This window comes from Marmota flaviventris, chromosome 5 (assembly GCF_047511675.1).
Source record: "Marmota flaviventris isolate mMarFla1 chromosome 5, mMarFla1.hap1, whole genome shotgun sequence".
Classification (NCBI taxonomy): Eukaryota; Metazoa; Chordata; class Mammalia; order Rodentia; family Sciuridae; genus Marmota; species Marmota flaviventris.
In genome coordinates, this window is record NC_092502.1 from 103,450,376 (window position 1) to 103,468,892 (window position 18,517).

Consider the following 18,517-nt stretch of genomic DNA (forward strand, 5'->3'; position numbering starts at 1 on the left):
CTGCCATGGTGTGTTTCTTTGTCAAAAGCAACAGGATCAACCAACCCTGACTGACGACTCTAAAACTATGAACCAAAATAAACCTTTACAGGGCTAGGGGAGTAGTTCTTTGGTGGAATGCTTGTACAAAGCCCTGGGTTCAGTCTCTGAGAGCTGCAAACAAAATAAGAGAACCTTTCTTCACTTTAAGCTGCTTTATCTTGGTTATTTGTTACAGTACAAAAAGCAGACTAACACAACTAACCATTTTCATGGGGAATTTCCGTGCTACCTCTGGAGGTACGGGGGGAACATGGTACCTTCTGGAACCCCCTTTTACTATTTGCCTGACTTCTGTTATCTTTCTATTAACTCTTCTTTCTCCCTAGAAAATATATAGTAGACAGCCCATCTCCTGGTGGTACAGAACACCAGCTGTAGTCAAACACTGATTGAAGACTGCACAAAGAGCCGGTTGGGTTCCGCCTTTTGCTCTGTATTAAAGATCACAGGGCTTCTTGATGTAAAGCTGGCAGGCTTTCTGCAGGCCAGAGGTCAATCTGAGCAGGTCTCCATAGCAGCAAGAAGAGTTATTACTGTTGTCTGGGTTATTAGAACTTGAACAAAAAGAGCAAACTTAAACTCGCTCAGTGGCAAGTGCTTTGTTTTTTTGTTGAGAGGCTTTGAGAAGTGATTTTGGGGCAGTGTCCTTATAGTGTGGAGTTCTCGTGGTGGCTATTATTAGTGCTGAGATAGTTATGTGTGAGTTGGTCCTGTTGCGTGGTGCTAGCAGAGTGCTTGGGAAGAGTATAGTAAATATTTACTTGATCCCAAAAAATCCTATGTGCAAAACCCCTATAAATTAGAAACAAATTAAGAATACATACATGCTGATAGTTTATTTGAAAAATGTGGTTTCATTCATTCATTTATATATGGGGATTCTTTTCATCAGGATTCTTGAAGGTACAAACAAAATTGAGGTGGAAATACCCCATTCTCTCAGACATGATGAGCCTTGAGCTTTTATGGAAGGTGTTTTAGAACCCTGTAGTGGAAAACTACAGGTTTGGTATTGCTGTTGATGAAAGCAAAACCTTTTATTTAAAATTTATTTGCCAATTTTATTGCATGTGATATAGTTTCAATACAGGTGTTCTCCCTCTTTCTCTCTCTCCCTCTCTTTCTAAAGTGCTATGTGACTTTATAACCATAGTGACAGAAAAAAGTTAATGGAGAGCAGTAGTGCTTATGTTTACAAAATCAAATGCTGAAATGCCTGGAGTTCTGTATTCATAGAATTCCAACTCACTAAAAACTAATGCTGTTAGCAGATTGGCTTATATCCATAGTTTTCTTATTGCAAAGTGAAGTAGAATGTGTGTACTCCTTAATTACACCCGAAATAAGATATAAATCACTTAAGTACTGTTTTCTAAAGAGTAGGAGTGAAAGAATCAAAGTTTGAGGCTACTTTGCAAGAATTTGCTCCTGTTTTTACAACAGAAATCTGAGAAGTCTTTAATCTTTTCTTCCATTTGTATTTTCTATATTTTCTCTAGATTTCCTTGCTTACTGTGTATACTCTTTTCCCAAAACTAGGATAAAATCCCTGATTGTCACCCCCAGTTCATCACCCCTCTTGTAAGGCTAGATTCTTGGGGTCTTAATGAGGGGACCAGGTTCTTCCCCCAGCCATACCACTCTCAAAGGAGTCTCATTCTGTATCCTCTACTCCTTTCTGAATCCTAGCTGTAGTTCAGAGACAGCCCAGCTCAGCCTGAATCTAAAGACTGTGCATTTTCTGTACCCTAAAAATGTCAGTGATTATATACATAGGGTTAGATTTTGTTTGGTAATTATGTAGCCTCTTAACAATTTTTACCAACTGAGAAATAATGGAGAACCTATCTCAGACTCTTTGGAGAGAGAATGCTTGGGAGATAGCTCTTCCCTGCTCCGTTTTTCTCAGTGAAGATGGTCTCAATGTGTGGTGATCCAGCCTTGAGAATTGGGCAGACTTGAGGTCTGATCTCTGCTCCCCACACAACAGGCTTGTGACATAAAGCATGAGGACTTAGTTTTCTCATCTGTAAAATAGGGATAATCACGCCTATTCTGTGGAACATTATGAGAACTAAATGAGGTAATCTACATAAGGCCTGTTTCTACCTGGACTTTACATAGTGGGAGCAAGTCAGCTTGGAGTAGTCTGGTACCTCTTGCAAGCTTCTCCCTAATAGTTTCCCTGTGGCTTTCCAAGGTGCTCAGAGTGTTGTAGCTGAAGTTGTTTTTGGGCGTGTAGCATGTATTGCTTTTAATTCCTGTCACTCTGTTCATGACAGAGCTTGTTGGTGAGTTTCCTGGTGCCCTGTGCCTTGTATGTACCTTTGCTCTAGAGGAAATTGGCATTTATTGGGACTTCCTTTGCCTTTGGGATCAAGGGACTTCTAGAATGTGTATTTTGATGGGAGTTAAAATTAATAGTCATTTAACAAATTAAGTTAGCATTGTGGTCAGATTTGTTAGAGAGATTGTGTTTTGGGGGTGGAATACCTTCCTGGTGAGTGCCAGTCTTGGTGCTGATCTGCTTTGTGGAATAGTCAAGACCCTTCTTTCTGGGCTGATATCTTAGTTGGGAAGGGTGAGGCAAAGCCCCCAGATTGTGTAAAAAAAGTGTTTATGTTTGTCCTGGGAGAATAGCAACATCTCACACACCATTAACAGGCTTGGCCTGCCAGCAGTCCTGTGTTACAGTATGCAGCAACCTAGCAGTGTAATTTATTTTCTTCAGGGAAATGTGGTTTTATGTGCCCTGTATCAGTGTCATTGAAACCTTGTTTTAAGAGGAAAACAGCAATTAATGTTTGGAAATAGGAAATAGCTTTACAAATTTGTGGTGGAAGAGACCCAATAAAAATGACTATCAGGAGTTCCCTGAAGGTGTGTGTAAGAGTTTATAAATGGTGTTTTCTGTCTAGTAACTTGGCAGCTTTTGATTTGTAAGTATTAACTGAAGTATGACTGCCCAGACAGCTGGGTCTGTGAGGGTATTACGGCAAGGAAGAAAGTAACTGCATGGATACACACAGGCCAGCATCTGTGTCATCTTAGGGACAGGTGGCAGAGGTCGGGGGTGTGTTTGGCCAGAGGAGGCCATGTCTGTGTCATTGCTGCTATTGTTCTCCTGCTGGGAGATGACAGATGGAAGAGCCTGCACTGAAAGAGCAGCTATTAATCTGTAACTCTTGGTTTGCTGCACCCATGCATAAACATTTCAGCTCTTATTTTAAGAAATGAAAGACCACAGCATGTGGGAGCCACTAAGTACTGAATCCTTAAAGTTGATTCTTGTGTATGTGTTTGTTTTTAGTATTACTGATGAGTCTGAGTTACCTAAATTAAAAGTAACTTTTTTAAAAACTTTTTTTAGTTTTAGATGGACACACTATCTTTGTTTTGTTTTATTTATTTATTTATTTATTTATTTAATGTGGTGCTGAGGATCGAACCCCGTGCCTCACGCTTGCGAGGCAAGTGCTCAACCGCTGAACTACAACCTCAGCCCCTAAAAGTAACTCTTCATTATTGTGTTAAAGAATGGTTTCATGAAGATAATTAGTTTCAGACTTTTAGTTGGAGAACTTTTTTTTCCCTTGGTGGTAGTGGGTTTGAACTGCTGTGGCTCTACCACAACAGAGCTGTATCCTCATCCCTTTTATTTTTTTATTTTGAGCCAGGGTCTCGTTAAATTGCTGAGGCTAGCCTCAAACTTTTGATCCTCCTGCTTCAGCCTCCTGAGTAGCTGGAATTTCAGGCTTATGCCACCATGCCTGGCTTTAGCAGGATTCTTTAAAATGAGATATTTCTGTGGAGCTGCAGCATATGTGTGTGTAACTCATAGCAATTAAACTATACATGCATAGTTCAAAACAGAGGGAGAGAAATAACGAAATAATGTGGAACTGCTCAGCAGTCAGCTCAATGAGAGAATGTGCCTGAGAACAGGATTTATCAACCTTGGCGCTATTGACGTTTTGCAGTGGATAATTCTTTGTTGTGAGTGTTGTCCTGTGTATTATAGGAGGTTTAGCAGCATCCTGGCCTCTCCTGACTGGATGCCAGTAGAACCTTTCTCCTTTAGTCAGGATACTGAAAGGTGTCTCCAGACACTGCCACGTAAACGTTCCCTGGGTAGGGAGAGGGCATCACTGTCCAGGCTGCAAACCTCTGCCCTGGTGTGGCAGGGATAGAGATGCTTTTCAGTCTGTGGCTCCCTTTGAGGATCTTTGAGATTTTCTTTGCAGACTCTAAAGGATGGCTCTGAGCCAGTTAGTTCAGAGCATTAAAGATTTATTCCTCAAGGAGAACAGCCTCAGTGAAATCTCTCCTAGAAGTTTGTCAAGGCTATAGACATGTAAAGAAAAGTGATTGATCCATTGACACAAATCTTTTTTAGCCTTTTCAGTTCAGAATTTCTTGGTATTAATGGTCTTATGGCTGATTTCTAAACTCTGAGTTTGTTTAATACTATTGTGCTACATCTCTGCTGTTTTGATTGGTTTTTTTTTTTTGGAGGGGGGTGGGGGGAATCATTCTGGTTCCTTTTTGGGCTCAGAGTCCCGAAACAGGCCACTCTGAATCTATTCACTACCAGGCCTAGTATAGCTTACCTTTATCAGGGTTTTTGAATTATTATTATTATTATTATTATTATTTTTGTAGTATGATAGAAGAGGTTCTGGATTTTAAAATAAAATCTCTCTCCTTGACTCTGGGTGGGCTGTCTCTACTCCTGAGTGTGACAGAAGTGTGCCACGTCACTTCTGAGTCTGGATCACGGAAGGGCACACAGTTTCTTCTTTGTTGGCTGGAACGCTGTTCTAGTCTGGAGCTGCTGTTTACGAAGCCTGACTACCATAAGACTGTTATGGCAGAAGAGACCCCATGCCAGTGGGTAGTCTCAGCTGAAATCAGTCTTTCAGCCATCTCCACGTGTGAATGGAGCCATCTTGGATCCTGGAGACTAGACATCCACCAGCTTAATACCAGCCATGGCCTCTGCCATTGCCACAGGGAACAGCTGCTCCTTGCTCAAATTCTTGACTCATAAATGTAAGTCACTATTAAAAATTGTTGTTTTAGATGACCCCTGGGGGAAAAATCAGTCTCTTCATCTGTGTTCTACTGAAAAATTTATCCTAGAAGCTTCTTGAGATGTAGTTTTTTGTTATTCTGAAGATTTTTTTTTCTTTGAAGAATTTCTTTTTGAGAGGCTGAGGCTGTGGCTCAGTGGTAGAGCGCTCGCCTAGCACATGTAAGGCACTGGGTTCGATCCTCAGCACCACATAAAAATAAATGAATAAAGTAAAGATATTGTGTCCAACTACAACTAAAAAAAATTTTTAAAAAAGAATTTCTTTTTTAGTTGTACATGGACACAATACCTTTATTCTGTTTATTTATTTATTTATTTTAATGTGGTGCCGAGGATTGAACCCAGTGCCTCACACATGCTAGGCAAGCACTCTTCCACTGAGCCACAATCCCAGCCCCTGTTATTTTGAAGAATTTTTAAAGAGTGATCCTACTAATATATAAGTTCTGCCCACTTTGTTGACTTCGGTGATTTTTGGGTGTAGTCTATGAAAATATTACCAAATATTTTAATTATAATAAATATGCTTAATGGCCACTATTGAACAACAACAATAAAGGAGATGTTGCTCTGCTTTCATCTGGATGCAAGAGTCAGAGCCCTGTCCTATCCTGTGTTATTGCTCTCATGTCTCAAGGCAACTCTGGACCCTCCCTGAAGTTCATAGTTTGAATATTTTGAAATTATTCTTACAAGGAGAGATCAGTTTGCCTTAAATTCAGGCCTGGGGTTTGTATGCACTTTAAAAGAAGTGTCTAAAAAATGGTAAAAGCAGCACCTGTGCATGCAGAGAAGCACATCTATGTACCTACTAGCAGACATAACAAACTGTCCTTTGGGCTGAGCCAGTGGAAGGAAAATAATTATTTAAATGTGTCTCTTTCTTACAAGAGTAGTAATAGTTTTCATATAAATGTGAAGTTACCGGAACTTTTAAGAAACCCTAGCAATGGCATAATACCTATCATAAGGAGGGACTGTGACACTTCAGATCTTGAGACTGTGTAATGAGTGCTTCTGGTAATAGGGGCTGGCTTCAAGAAAGTCAGGATTAGTAGCCCACATGCAAGGTTTTCCTTATTTGGGGCAGGTGGGCTGGTAAGCTACCTTTTAGCAGGTGGTTCCAAAATTCAAAGAAGTCCAGCTTGTTAGAGATGTGGACTGTTAATCCTGATGTCAATGGGAAGAGTCGGACTCATATCAGGAATGTCTGTGATGTTGCAAAGAGAGCAACAGATATTTTCTAACAAAGGCTATGAAGGATTACCAGTGAAAATCAGACTTCCCTAGGGTTACTGTGAGGATCTTCCATATCCTCAGTTCTTTTTGCATCTTTTTCTATCTTCTCTGAGTCAGTAAACAGACAGGGATTAGGAGACATAAGAATTGGCATAGTTTTCTGAAATTTAAATGTGACTGCCTTGGGATTCTTACTACAATTCACTTTCTGGCTTTGAGTTTTGTGTAAAATGCCCTCAGAGGCAGTCTATTATCAGAGTAGTTACTAAGGAAACCTGGAAAAAGAGATTTGGGTTTGCCTTTGTACTCTGAGAATGAGGAGTAGAAGAACAGAGAATGGAGTGAAGGAGGAGGACAAGGGGCTGGGGATATGGCTCAGTTGGTAGAGAGCTTGCCTTGCATGCACAAGGCCCTGGGATTGATCCCCAGCACCACACACACACACACAAAAAGGACAAGTAGTACTTCTGAAATGCTAATACTGCCTCCCATAGTAGAGGGAAGTCAAAGCCTTCTTCAACATGTGGTAGAGAAAGTATTGAACTTTGAGTTATAAACTGTGACTAACCAAGATAAATCAAGCTGGTAGAGTCACATGGTTAGAAGACCAGGCTTTGGAAAAGACTGTTGGTTTGGAACCAGCTCTAACAATTTACCAGCTGGGTGATCTTTGGAATGTTACTTGAAGTCATTTTTGTGTTAGTTCCCTTGTTGGTAAATTGGGGCTAATCATACCTCTTGGGTTCTTGTGATGGTAACAGAGATGAGAGGTTTGTGTGTCTCATATGGTGAGAAGCACATCTATTAGTCTGATGTAGAACTGATTTTTAAATATCAGAGGTGGAGTTTAGAAGTAAATTCTTTCTCTTTAAAATGATTGAACTTTACACAGAGCCTCAGGTGTTCATGTGTGGGTAGAGTGAGCTTTCCTGCCATCTCCCACTCTCTTGAGACCCAGGGGGAGTTTCCTGGCCAGTGGAAATGGATCGAGTTGCTCTAGCAGATTCCTCTTTCGGGCTCTGTTTCCTCAGGGCAAATGGAAATACCCTTGATTCTTTTGTAAATAACCAGGCAAACTGGTCACACTGCCCCAAGCGTTGAGAGTAACTAGACCAGATTCAGGGCCAAGATTATTCAGGCATATTTCACTCACAGAGCTGTTTTAAACCCAGAGGCAAACCCTGTCGTCCACTAATATTCCCAACAGCATTGGCACCAAAATGAACTTCAGTCATCAAGCATTATTTCTAAAGCCTCTTCTTCGACTACTGTATCCAAGGAAACAAAGTGTTATGAAGTAGCATTTCCTTAGGGTGTTCTAGGTTGTGGAGAGGATGTCGCCAGGGCTCTCTCAAAGTAGTTTACCATTTCCCATTATCCTCCCCGTAATCAATCCTTTGGAGACCCCATTTGTACCCCACCTGATGAATCTGAGTCAGAAGATGGACATTTACCCAAGACCATTCAACCAATAAACAGTAGAACTCGATTTTAAATCATAATTTTGCTTGATTCAAAGTCTGTTTTAAATCATTATTCTGGCTAGCCTTAATATGAAATAAGCATGGATAGTTCAATTTGAATTGATTTAAAATTTTCACCCTGAGAATTATAAGCAAAGAAGAATGAAGATCACTGATGACAGAAGGTTGATCATATGTAAACAGAAGAGAGTAATAATTTGTATCTGTTTTACAGCAGGTACTGTACATTTGTTAATATATTTAATCGTGCATCTTCTTGAGCGGGCATTAGACCTATTTTCATAGAGAGGTGATAGAGCCTCAGTGAGCATAAGAAACATGTATGAATAACGCAACTAGCAGGTGGCAAAGTGGGAAAGTGAATCCTTCTCTCACCATGCTGTGCTTGAAAAGCATGGGAAGCTTCCTTGCCTGTTCCCTTCCAGTTACCTCTAGGGTACATGGGGGTAATCCTGAACTTGTGAACCAGAAAAAAAAAGAGTACATGTTCCAAGTCTATCATGGTCTTATAGAGCCAGCTGCATCCATTTTCTTCTTTTTAAAATTTTTTGTTAGTGCATTATAATTATACATAATAGTGGGATTCGTTATGCATTCATTTCTTATCCAAGAAATTTACCCTTATCATAAAGAGAGAAGCAAGCCCATAATGGAGGTAGAAGGCTGGTAAAGGAAGCATGACCTCTGCCCCTCTGGGGAACGTGGAAAAGGGCTTATAGGAATTTCACATTCTGTACCATCAAATGTGTCAGCTTCTGTGCACAACTGGCCATCCCATGGAGCTGCCTCATCCGTTCATGCTTTGTCTGCCAGGTGTGCGTTTGGTGGAGATTCCTGGGGAGAGAGGCTGGTGAGTCTCTGTCTCAGGCGATTCGTGGACCATCCCATGTGTATTATGAAGGGTGGCCTGGGCTCAGCTTTCTATCATTAGGAGAGTATAATCTCTTTAGCTCCCGGTGCCAGCCTTAAGGGCTCTTTAGCTGTAGGACCAAGTGCTGCTGTGAAGTGAGGCCGGTGCTTCCATGACAGCTGCTGGCACCAGGCCCCTGGGCCATCACTCTCCACAGGAGCCAGTTTTGTAGAAGTGATTTGGAGAATCAGGGGAAGGAGAGGCAGCCTTTGTGCAGAGGAAATGTGCCATGGGTAGGTAGTTGACTGCTTATTAGTTTACTCTTTCAGCCAAATTATTTTTGTTGCTGTTAAAAATTAATTTTAATAATTGTTTTTGGATCAAGCTGTTGAATAACTGAGCCAAATTTTCATGCCCAATGAACTTTTATAGCAAACTCTCCTCTCTTTATGGGATTATTATGAGGATGATATTTGTAAAGTGCTTTCACCGCTTACAGGAAGGTTCTGGATAAATGGCAGTCATATTTTCAGAGTTTTGGAGAAATGGTTATACAGTGGCATTCCAGTTCTGAATGGTGCAACTCATACTCTGCTATTAGTGACTCACGCTAGTGGCTATTTTCTTATTTTTAATTTCTAAATGGAAATTTGGGCAAAAGAATGGGGTGATTGTTATGTTTGCATAAAATTATTCAACTAGTCAAAAGAAAATCTCTTTAATTTGAAAAGAAATATTTTCACAGTATGGGAATTTGAATAGTAAGTAGTAGACAGTAGGAAATGCTCCATTGTCAAGAGTAGCTAACTTTGTATTCATTGGTCACAAAATGTTGTAGTCCTTTATTATAAAATGTTTTTTTGTCTGTTCTTTTTTGGAGGAAACAAAAAAAAAATAAAAATAGTTTGGTGTGTCATTTCAGAGAGAAATTCATTCCCTAGAAAGGGCCACCTTCCCAAGGACTGTGGGATTTTAGTGCGTGAAGCACATCCCGTGCTTGTGTGCATCTGAGCGTTGGTCTGTGCCACATGTGGGAAAATGAAATTAGAACTTCCCTTTGTGGCTTTAATATATTCTGAATTTTAACAACAGATCTTCAGTAAACACGGTTTGAGCTCCCACATGACTCATTATACACACACCAGCTGTCTGGATTGTTAAAAATGTAAATTAGACTGCAAATTAAACTGCATTCACTCCCTTGCTTAAGACCTTCTAATTGTCTCCTGTCACATGTAGGATAGAAGTCAAATTTCTTATGCAGACTCAATAGTGTGATGTGGACCTGCTGGCTTCATTGGTCCCTTTGTAACTCTTCCTGTGCTCCTTCTCCACCAGCCTTAAAATCTTTCTTGCTGGTCCTCAGCCACCACAGGGCCAGCACATTGTGGCTGTTTCCCTGCCTGGAATGCTCTTGTGGTCTCTGGCAGGGGGTGGAGGAGCTCAGTATCATCTTGTTAGTACATCAGTTATTGAGAAGGAAGCCCAGAAATCTCATGGGCCAGTGTCAGCTGATAACCTGTTTGCCTGCCAGAACACAGCGGCTGACAATGGACAGAGCTGAGGGCCACGTGGAGTTCTACCTAGAAAGCTTTCTTCTGTCTCAGCCCATGTGGATATTGCCTGCTCTGCCCTGTCCTTGCAGGCAGGCCACACAGTTCACAGCTCCCTGGGCTTGTCTGCTCATGCTGCTCTGGGCCATTTGGCTGTCCGCTTTCTGATGGCAGAGCAGGCACTCTATGCCTTGCTTAATGAGCACTGGCGTATGTTTGGTTTGGTTTTAGACTAGTGTCTTGGGAGAATTTATATCTCCTACATTTGTTTGCTCACTTGCTTGTAGCAATTAATGAACTTTAATGAACTTGAACTTTTTTTCCCCCAATAACAAAGCATGAAGCCCTGACTGCACTGAAGTTGCACCACCTCTCTTTGCTTCTGGCTTTTTGAGGAGAAATTTACCTGTCCTGTTAATGCCCCACAGTGTGTCTTTCTTTGCTTGGGGTCTAATCCCATTTTCTCTTTGCCACATGACATGTGTCATAATATTAGTGTAGCCCCTGCCTGTGGACAAACCACATTTTCAACATGGATTAAGAATTTTGGGGGGAATGTACAGGAGAAGGAGGTGTAGGGTTGGGGAGGGAGCAGAGGGACAGGGCAAGAGAAGGAGGAAAAGCAACAGCCAGGTCAGCTCTTGCTGCTTGAATTGTTAGATTGGATTTTGAGGATAGACTACATCAGGACTTCTGATGGGGTGGGTGCTTTTCCTTGGAGTGTGTTTGTGTTTAAAGACCTTTTTGCTTATTATTTTCTTTGCTGATGCACCTAATGTTTGGAATACATGAAGCATGTGAAGGATGCCTTCTGCCTCCCCTGCTCCCCCCCTCATCCTCCAGTGAAACCAGAGTTCTTGGATCCCCAGTGGGCCCTTAGCTGTCGAGCACAGTCTTGCTGGTGTTTGATGGGCGTGCTTGCGATCTCCAGGCTGAGTCTGTAGTAGTGGCCTGCTGGTTGCATCTATGGGAAAGTGGAGCAGGCCTAAGGCATCCTGGCATTTCTCTTCTCCTATTTCCCTCTGTGAAGTCTCCTTCAGCAACCATTCCCTGCCCAGATGGGGACATGTGTTGAGCACTGCGTTCCCAACTGGCCTTGTTTTTTTTGAAATAGGACATACTGTCCTACTGTGCCCTTGGTGGAATCCTAGAGACTGCCCAGGAGCTCTTACTGTGAGGCAGGAAAACAGGCAGGTGCTAACAGTGGTCCTTTGGGCTCAGGTGGGATCTGGCTGGAGGTAGCTCTGTCCTGCTCCATCCCATGGCAGTCCTGGTAGGTGACTCCAGTCCTGACAGAACTGCTTCTCAGGGCAGGGGCTTCACCAGCATAAGGATCAGGGCACTTCCATTTGGGAGACTCTGATGTAAAACAGTGCATTTTCATCCTGTGAATAAAGGATGACTGTTTATTCTTCCCATAAAAAGATTGTTTCCTTTTTAAAAGGTACATTGGAGACTTTTTTCCCCCTTCAAACTGAAAGGGTTTCTTATTTTTTTTTTCATAGTGTTTATTATAGTCAGTTCAAAAAATACACAAAAGGACGAGTGTCCACCATCTAGCAATAACTGTTGCCCACATTTTGGATGATCTTCCTGTACACATACACGCAGCCTTAGATTTGAGATCAATGTCATAAAACTTTTTTTCTTCAGGATAGATTTTAGCAGTCTTTCTCATGTCATAAATTTAGAGACACCTCATTTTTAATATCTGAAGACTCTTACATTGTATGGATGTGCTGTAATTTGTTAAGCAATCTCTTATAGATGGAATTTTTCCCGGTTATGAAAATGCTCCATTAAATATCTTTTGTACTACATTTGTCTAATTATCTCGTAGAGTAAATGGACTAAAAATACTGAGTTAGAGTGTGGCCATTGTGGATATTCATGCAGGTTGACATACTTACTTATAGAAAGGTCATACCATTTTTTTCCCCCCTATAATGAAGGAAAGCCTTCTGCTGACTTTCTTTAATGTTGTTTTCTAATATATTTAAAATGATTTAGTGTCCCAAACTTTTTAGGTACTTCTTCTTTTTTCCCTTGTTTCCAATAGAATATTCAAATAACTAAGTAGGGAGCTGTTTAATTATTATTGTAGCTTCAGTAGTTAAGAACCCAAACTGTATATCCAGTGTGCATTTTCCCCTATGTTGTCCTGGTATGCAGTTGTGTCTTTTCCTGACTTTAAGTAATGGTCACATAAAGGTTGTGATTAAAATGGTGCTTTGCGTCAGTCATTGTTTTAGACAATCTGTCATGTTCCATATTTTCAAGTTACTCTTAAAAATTACCTTTTGGCTATAAAAGTAGCAAATGCTATTTTGTAATTTGATGGAGATTTTGAAAAATCATCCTGAGTTCTTATTTGAAGTTGATCTTCAGGTGTGTATTGTAGCATTTCTACTAAGGAAGCACTGCTTTCCGTGACCATCTCTGGTTTCTTCTAAAATGTTTTCTCCAGGCATTTCAGTCTGTGAGAGTCTGCCCAGGTCCACGTGATTAATGACCTGTTGTCCCACCTCTTTGAACTTTATCTCCTTGATCTCATTTGTCCATCCCCTGGTGCCACCAGACATTTTTCACCAGTTCACTGGTTCATTGCTTATCTTTCTTTTACACTTTCTTGAGTTCATCTAGTGATAAGGATATCATGTATCTTCTTTAAAAGCTTTTTTAGTGTGTGTTTTTTAACTGCCCAGAGTGATGTCATATTTAACATTCATTATGTTCTGCCTTTGGACATTATACAGATTGACCACAGACAGAGTTTGCTTGTTAAGACTTGCAATAACAAGCAAGGTGTAGGTACCCATAGCTTGTGCACACCGGTATAGGGGGGTGGCGGGTTACCAACTTAGTTTCATTATAAACTTATTTGGAATTTGAAGGGATGCTTATTGGAGAAAGTTCAGTCAATACATAAAAGTACAAGTGAAGTGCACACTATGCCCTTCCAGGGCGAATTCCATCTTTTAGTGATATTTTAATGATCTTCATGCATACACACACTCACAGCCTTAGATTTGAGATCATATAAAACATTGTTTTGTGGGAGAGTTTTTCCATGTCTTGCCTTCTTGCTAGGTAAAGCCTTCTGGAGGTCATAAAGTTTTCATACTGAACTTTGATTGAAAAGACTGTGGCTACGAACTAGAAGGATGGAATGGGATGACTAGTGAAGAGGCCACTCTAGGATAAAATGGAAGCTTGAGGTGGGAACCAACTGGATAAGATACATAACAAAGACGTTCTCAGAGAGGTTGCCAGAGTAAATATGGAAAATTTTATTTGTAATTAAGTTGCAACTTGTTTTTAAACATCCTTTATCCATGCATTAAAATGGCAAAATTAAAACCTATGAGAGAAGGTAAACCAGAATTTTGGGTGGGATTGGTAAATGAGATAGGACTGTGATGGGGCTGCTGTCTTGTTACACCAGTTCTCAGGCTGCATGGTGAATCAGAGTGCCAGGGACTTCCAAGGGGGATGTTGCCTCAAGTGGCTCAGCTATCTAGTCAAATGCCAGGGTTATTGCTGGAGTTGGCTCCTGGGGTTAAACTTATGTCCCCCTCCACCCCCACCCCAAGCAAACAACTAGATTTTCCCAGTGTCTGTGTTTGCCCAGGGTGAGTTGTATGGAAATGCTCCTCTTCGGACACTGAGGTACTATTTAATGAACTGTTCCATTAGTGCTGTTTAATAACTCAAATCCTAGTGCAGTAAGTGGTATTTAATTACTGATTTTTTGAGTCACTGGGGAACCATTTAGTAATTACTACTTCATTGCCATTTAATAAATTTCTGTCTTGTACATTAAATAGCACTGAGTAATAATTCACTCCCCAGTCCCCAGTGGCATAAATAAGTTAATGCTTCTTCTAGAGATGCTCATGTGGAACCATATGGTCACTTAGGCATTGGAAAGTAAAGGTACAATAGAATCTTTCAAGTTAGGGGGCCCTAGACTTTTGCATTTCATGAGCGAGTTTTTAAAAAAAAATGTTTAGAGACTGACATAGGGTTATTAACTCTTTGATTTTGTTACCTTTTATTTCCTCAAGAAACCCTACACAGGAGCACATTGCCTAAGGCATAGTGAGCACTTGATACAGTATCAGTTGAGTTGAATCAAGCTGTGCATTTTAATTCAGAATTTGTTGCTGGTGACACTTGCTTAACTTGGTTATTATTTCATCAGACCTCAAACTGGACAAGTTAACTATATAAAATGTGTTATGGAAAGTGGTTCACTGAAGAGATTTCATTTTAGGTGGGAATTAAGAGGGTTAAGTAGCATATTTGAAAGCTTTGGAAGAACCTTGGACCAGATTGTAAATGTAAGGTGAATAATTTTCTAACTGACAATACTATGGAGAAGAGATGATTTATTTTGGGATTATATTAAATTTTGAAGAGTTTAAAGATGCAAAAATGATTTATCTGAAGATAATTAATCAGCAAGTTGTTGTGTCTTGATTTCTGAATTAAATTTTGTGACAGATCAAAGAGAAAGTGAATCAGTAAGAATGATTTAATTAAAATTGGTACTTTAAAGTAGAAGCATTAAGGCACTGCCTTTTCTGTGATTTCACCCATCTTAGAAGCCAGACATTTTGCAAGATGACCTGTCCAAATTCTATCCAGTTCAGGTATGACATTGTCATGGGGGTGACATAAACATCCTAAAAATCCTAATATGTATTTTGAAGGATGGTGGAAGGAATGATTGACAGCCTGAGGCCCATAAGACAGATCCCTGGGATGAATGATGCTCCTGTTGCACCGTTTCCCACACACAAGTCTCGCTCCAACGCTGAGAATGCTTCTTTTGTTCCTAATGCTTACCAGCTTTTGAAGTTACATTAATTGCCTGAATGTCCTGTAGGCATATTTGATTTGCTGCATTTAGAGAGTAAAGCAATTAATTATAACATTTTTTATTAAGTTGCTCTTCCTAATAGTGCTAGAAATATAATTTATACCCTAAGCATGTCATGGCTTCTGTATCTAGTTTCAGAACCCAGTAACATGCAAAGTCTCCAGTGAGGCTGGACAGCCTTTCCTTACGGGTAAGAATGGAAATCTCCAATCATATTTTCTAGTAAAGCATATTGTGGGAAATGAATTTTCAAGTACATTACTTAGTATTGGTTAATTCAGCAAATTAGCAGAGTGCAAGACTGTAAACACATTGCTCAGACATAAAGTTAAGTACATTCTGTTAGAAAATTTACCATGCCCTTAATCCTAGTGGCTTAGTGCTGTGCTTTAAGTAAAAGGGATTTAGGGAATTCATAAATGCAGGGAATAGAATAAACAAAAAGGATTAAATGAGTGTTTCCTGAGCAGCGTTGGTATGGAACTGTGTACCTTGTTACTCTCCCCAGAGATACTGTTGACTTTATTTTAAAGCCAGCCTTCATGAAGGTACTGAGCAGAAACATTGAAAAAATAATTTCCGTAATCAGGGTGTACGTGTGATGTCATGCGTAAATGTTTCTTTGATCACATAGCAGTCTATTGTTGATCTCTGCTTTTTCGTTTTTTGTTTGTTTTCTGATACTGGGGATTCAACCCAGGAGTGCCTTACTACTGAGCTACATCCGCACCCATTTTTGAGTTTTTTTTTGTATTTTGAGATAGCATCTCCTTGAGTTGTTGAGGCTAGCCACAAACTTGCAATCCTCCTGCTTTAGTCTCTGTGTATCTTTGTTCTGGTTTTTCACAGTTCTGTTTCTCCAGGAGCTTTACAACTGTAGCAACAGTGTGTTGTAGCAGAGATTGAACTTCCATTTATTTTTTTGTTGGTTTTCTCATGGGTTGCTTTTTGGTTTTAAGTGGCAGGTGCCCATTATTGTGGTTATAACACTTAGAATTCTTGTAATTGTGCATTACATATATCTGCATTAGACGCATTCTGCTGGTTTTGGTAGCCTATTTGGTATTTCATTATTCTGTGTGTGTCATAGTGTGCTTAACTAGCTCCATATTAGGGCATCTGAACTCTTCCCAGTTTGAGGCTGTCATAAATAATGCTGCTGTAAACATCTTTAAGCTCATTGTTTTTCTTCTCTTGGGATCCCTTCTTGGGATTGTATTTCTCCAAGGAGGAATATCTGGTGAAGGGTACAGACTCTTTGGTAGTTCTTGTCTTGTGTTGCTACTTCCCATTTGCTTCAAAAGCCCTCTGAGAAGATACAACGAGAAAGGAAAAACAACTATGAGGAAAAGGAATTGTCTTTTTTACTGGTAAGAAAACAATGCCTTTCAGATACCTAAATCAATTTTGCTTACTTGGGCTAATCAGTGATTTTGAGCACAGGCTGTGGAATTCAAATCAGTTACATAGCCCCTTTGAGCTTCAATTTCCATTGGCATAAAATGCATATGGTACTACCTGCCTCTTGGTGTGTGGTGGTGAGGTTTCAATGAGATGATGTGATTTTACAAAGTCTGATTAATTGGCACAGGGCCCAGCTCATAATCAGTGCTCATAAATGAGTAGTTGTAATGTGTTCTGGGTGGAACCAATGGCAGTAGATGCCCAAGTTTGGTTTCATTGGCAGGTCTGTTCTCCAAAGGCCTTGCGTGGCCTCTAGGGGTCCTCTTGATGTATTTTACTGTATTTGGGGCAGAGTTCCTCTGCCCAGGACAAGTTCAGATTTATATGAGTTAGTATTGATGGTGAAGGGCCCCTGTGAGTTAGGCAGACTCCCCTATAGGGAGATACGGGTTCTTTACGAACAAAGACTACTCTAATAAGACTATCAACAACAACAACAACTATACATACATTTACACACACACACACACACACACCCGTGTGTGTGTGTGTGTGTGTGTGTGTGTATCTTTTAAAAAATAAAGGGTATCAACCAAGCCTAGCAAACATGCTTTTCTGGTATCATACTTTTTTTGTTCTGGGGAAAAAGAATGAGAAGGATGTGTTTCTTTCCATATTATATTTTCTTAACTTGAATAAAATTCCTTTAGAAAAACTGGTCACAAGAATTTTGAGTGGTTGGGGTTTTGTAGTTGTTGTACCCTTCATTTTTTTGTGACATTGACAGAAAGAAATATTTCTACCTTGTGACTGGCTAATTCTGAAAAGTCAGAGAAATACCAACATCATTTGGGCCTTAGTTTTTCTCTATTTTCTTCCCTTACCATTATCCCTGCCTTTAGCTATATGTTCACTTTTTGGATCAATGATTTTTTCATTCTCCAAAGTATACAACAGATATTGCTTTTATCTTCTGGAAATTTTATTGGAACTGCTTTTAAATGTGGTAGCATATTTCATGAGTGTTTTTTGGGGAAACATCAAAAGTTGTGTATGAGTGTGTATTTTTTCCACATGAACATTAAAAAAAAATAGTTATTAAATTTTGGTTTTAAAGAAGACTACCCCACACCCATTGACTCCTGCATGCTGAAGTCCAGCCATGACATTTATGATTGTTGGGCAATGTTTAATGAGGGATGTGGTGACTACAGCTGTGTTTCCATTGCTGGATAAACTTAGACTCTGAGGAAAATGATTTTCCCATGAGGAGACTGAAAGGTTGGAGAGTGGGTGTTCCCTCAAGCCTTCATTCCCCAAGTTCTCTGGCAAGTTAGCCTGATGAGAATGTAGCCAACATGGCGGGCTTCATCTCCTGTCAGCCCAGCCCTTAGGAATGCAAGTAAGGAGTTGGATTTTTCCCCTTGTAGTGCTGTAGAATTCATTGGTGGTGAAAGTTTGCTAAATAGACATGGTTGGTAGTTTTATTAGATTTAGTCTTGATTAGATTATTTTTTTAAGAATGCACATCTGTCTTTGATGGAGTCTGCCTAACTCACAGGCACCCTTCATCATCAATATCGATTATATACAAACCTGAGGATAATTCACATTGTTAGAACTTACACTGGGCAGAGGAATTTAGTGAAGGACCCACAACTCTAAATTTGTGACCCTGAGACCTGCATTCTCAACAGTGGTTTTGCAAACGTGGTGGAATCATCACAGCTTAGTGAATCTCAAGGCAAAGCAAATCACCCCTTTAAGACAAGATGTTTGTTCTGCTACCTTACCCTCACAGAGGAGTCAAGGGTCCAAATATTTATCACTCCTAGTGACACCTCGTTTCTCCTTTCATCACCAGACCAAATGGCAGGAGTTGTTCTACTTAATTGTACTCAGTTTTTCCTCTGGGGCTTCTCTGCCTGTTGTTACTTGATCTTTCAAACTTGAGTGCCCTCCAGC

At 40.2% G+C, this 18,517-nt stretch overlaps 1 protein-coding gene across 3 annotated transcripts in view; it reads left to right on the top strand.

The window, feature by feature from the left end:
* Lhfpl2 (LHFPL tetraspan subfamily member 2) overlaps positions 1-18,517 on the top strand; it is a 144,124-nt gene that overhangs the window by 19,928 nt on the left and 105,679 nt on the right. Inside the window, exon 1 of one of the 3 annotated variants that reach the window (XM_071612468.1) lies at positions 5,038-5,094. The exons of the other annotated variants lie outside the window; for them this stretch is intronic. The gene's annotated coding sequence lies outside the window, so the exon portion shown is untranslated. Of the gene's footprint in view, positions 1-5,037; positions 5,095-18,517 lie in introns of those variants that run through there. 3 annotated transcript variants of the gene reach the window in all.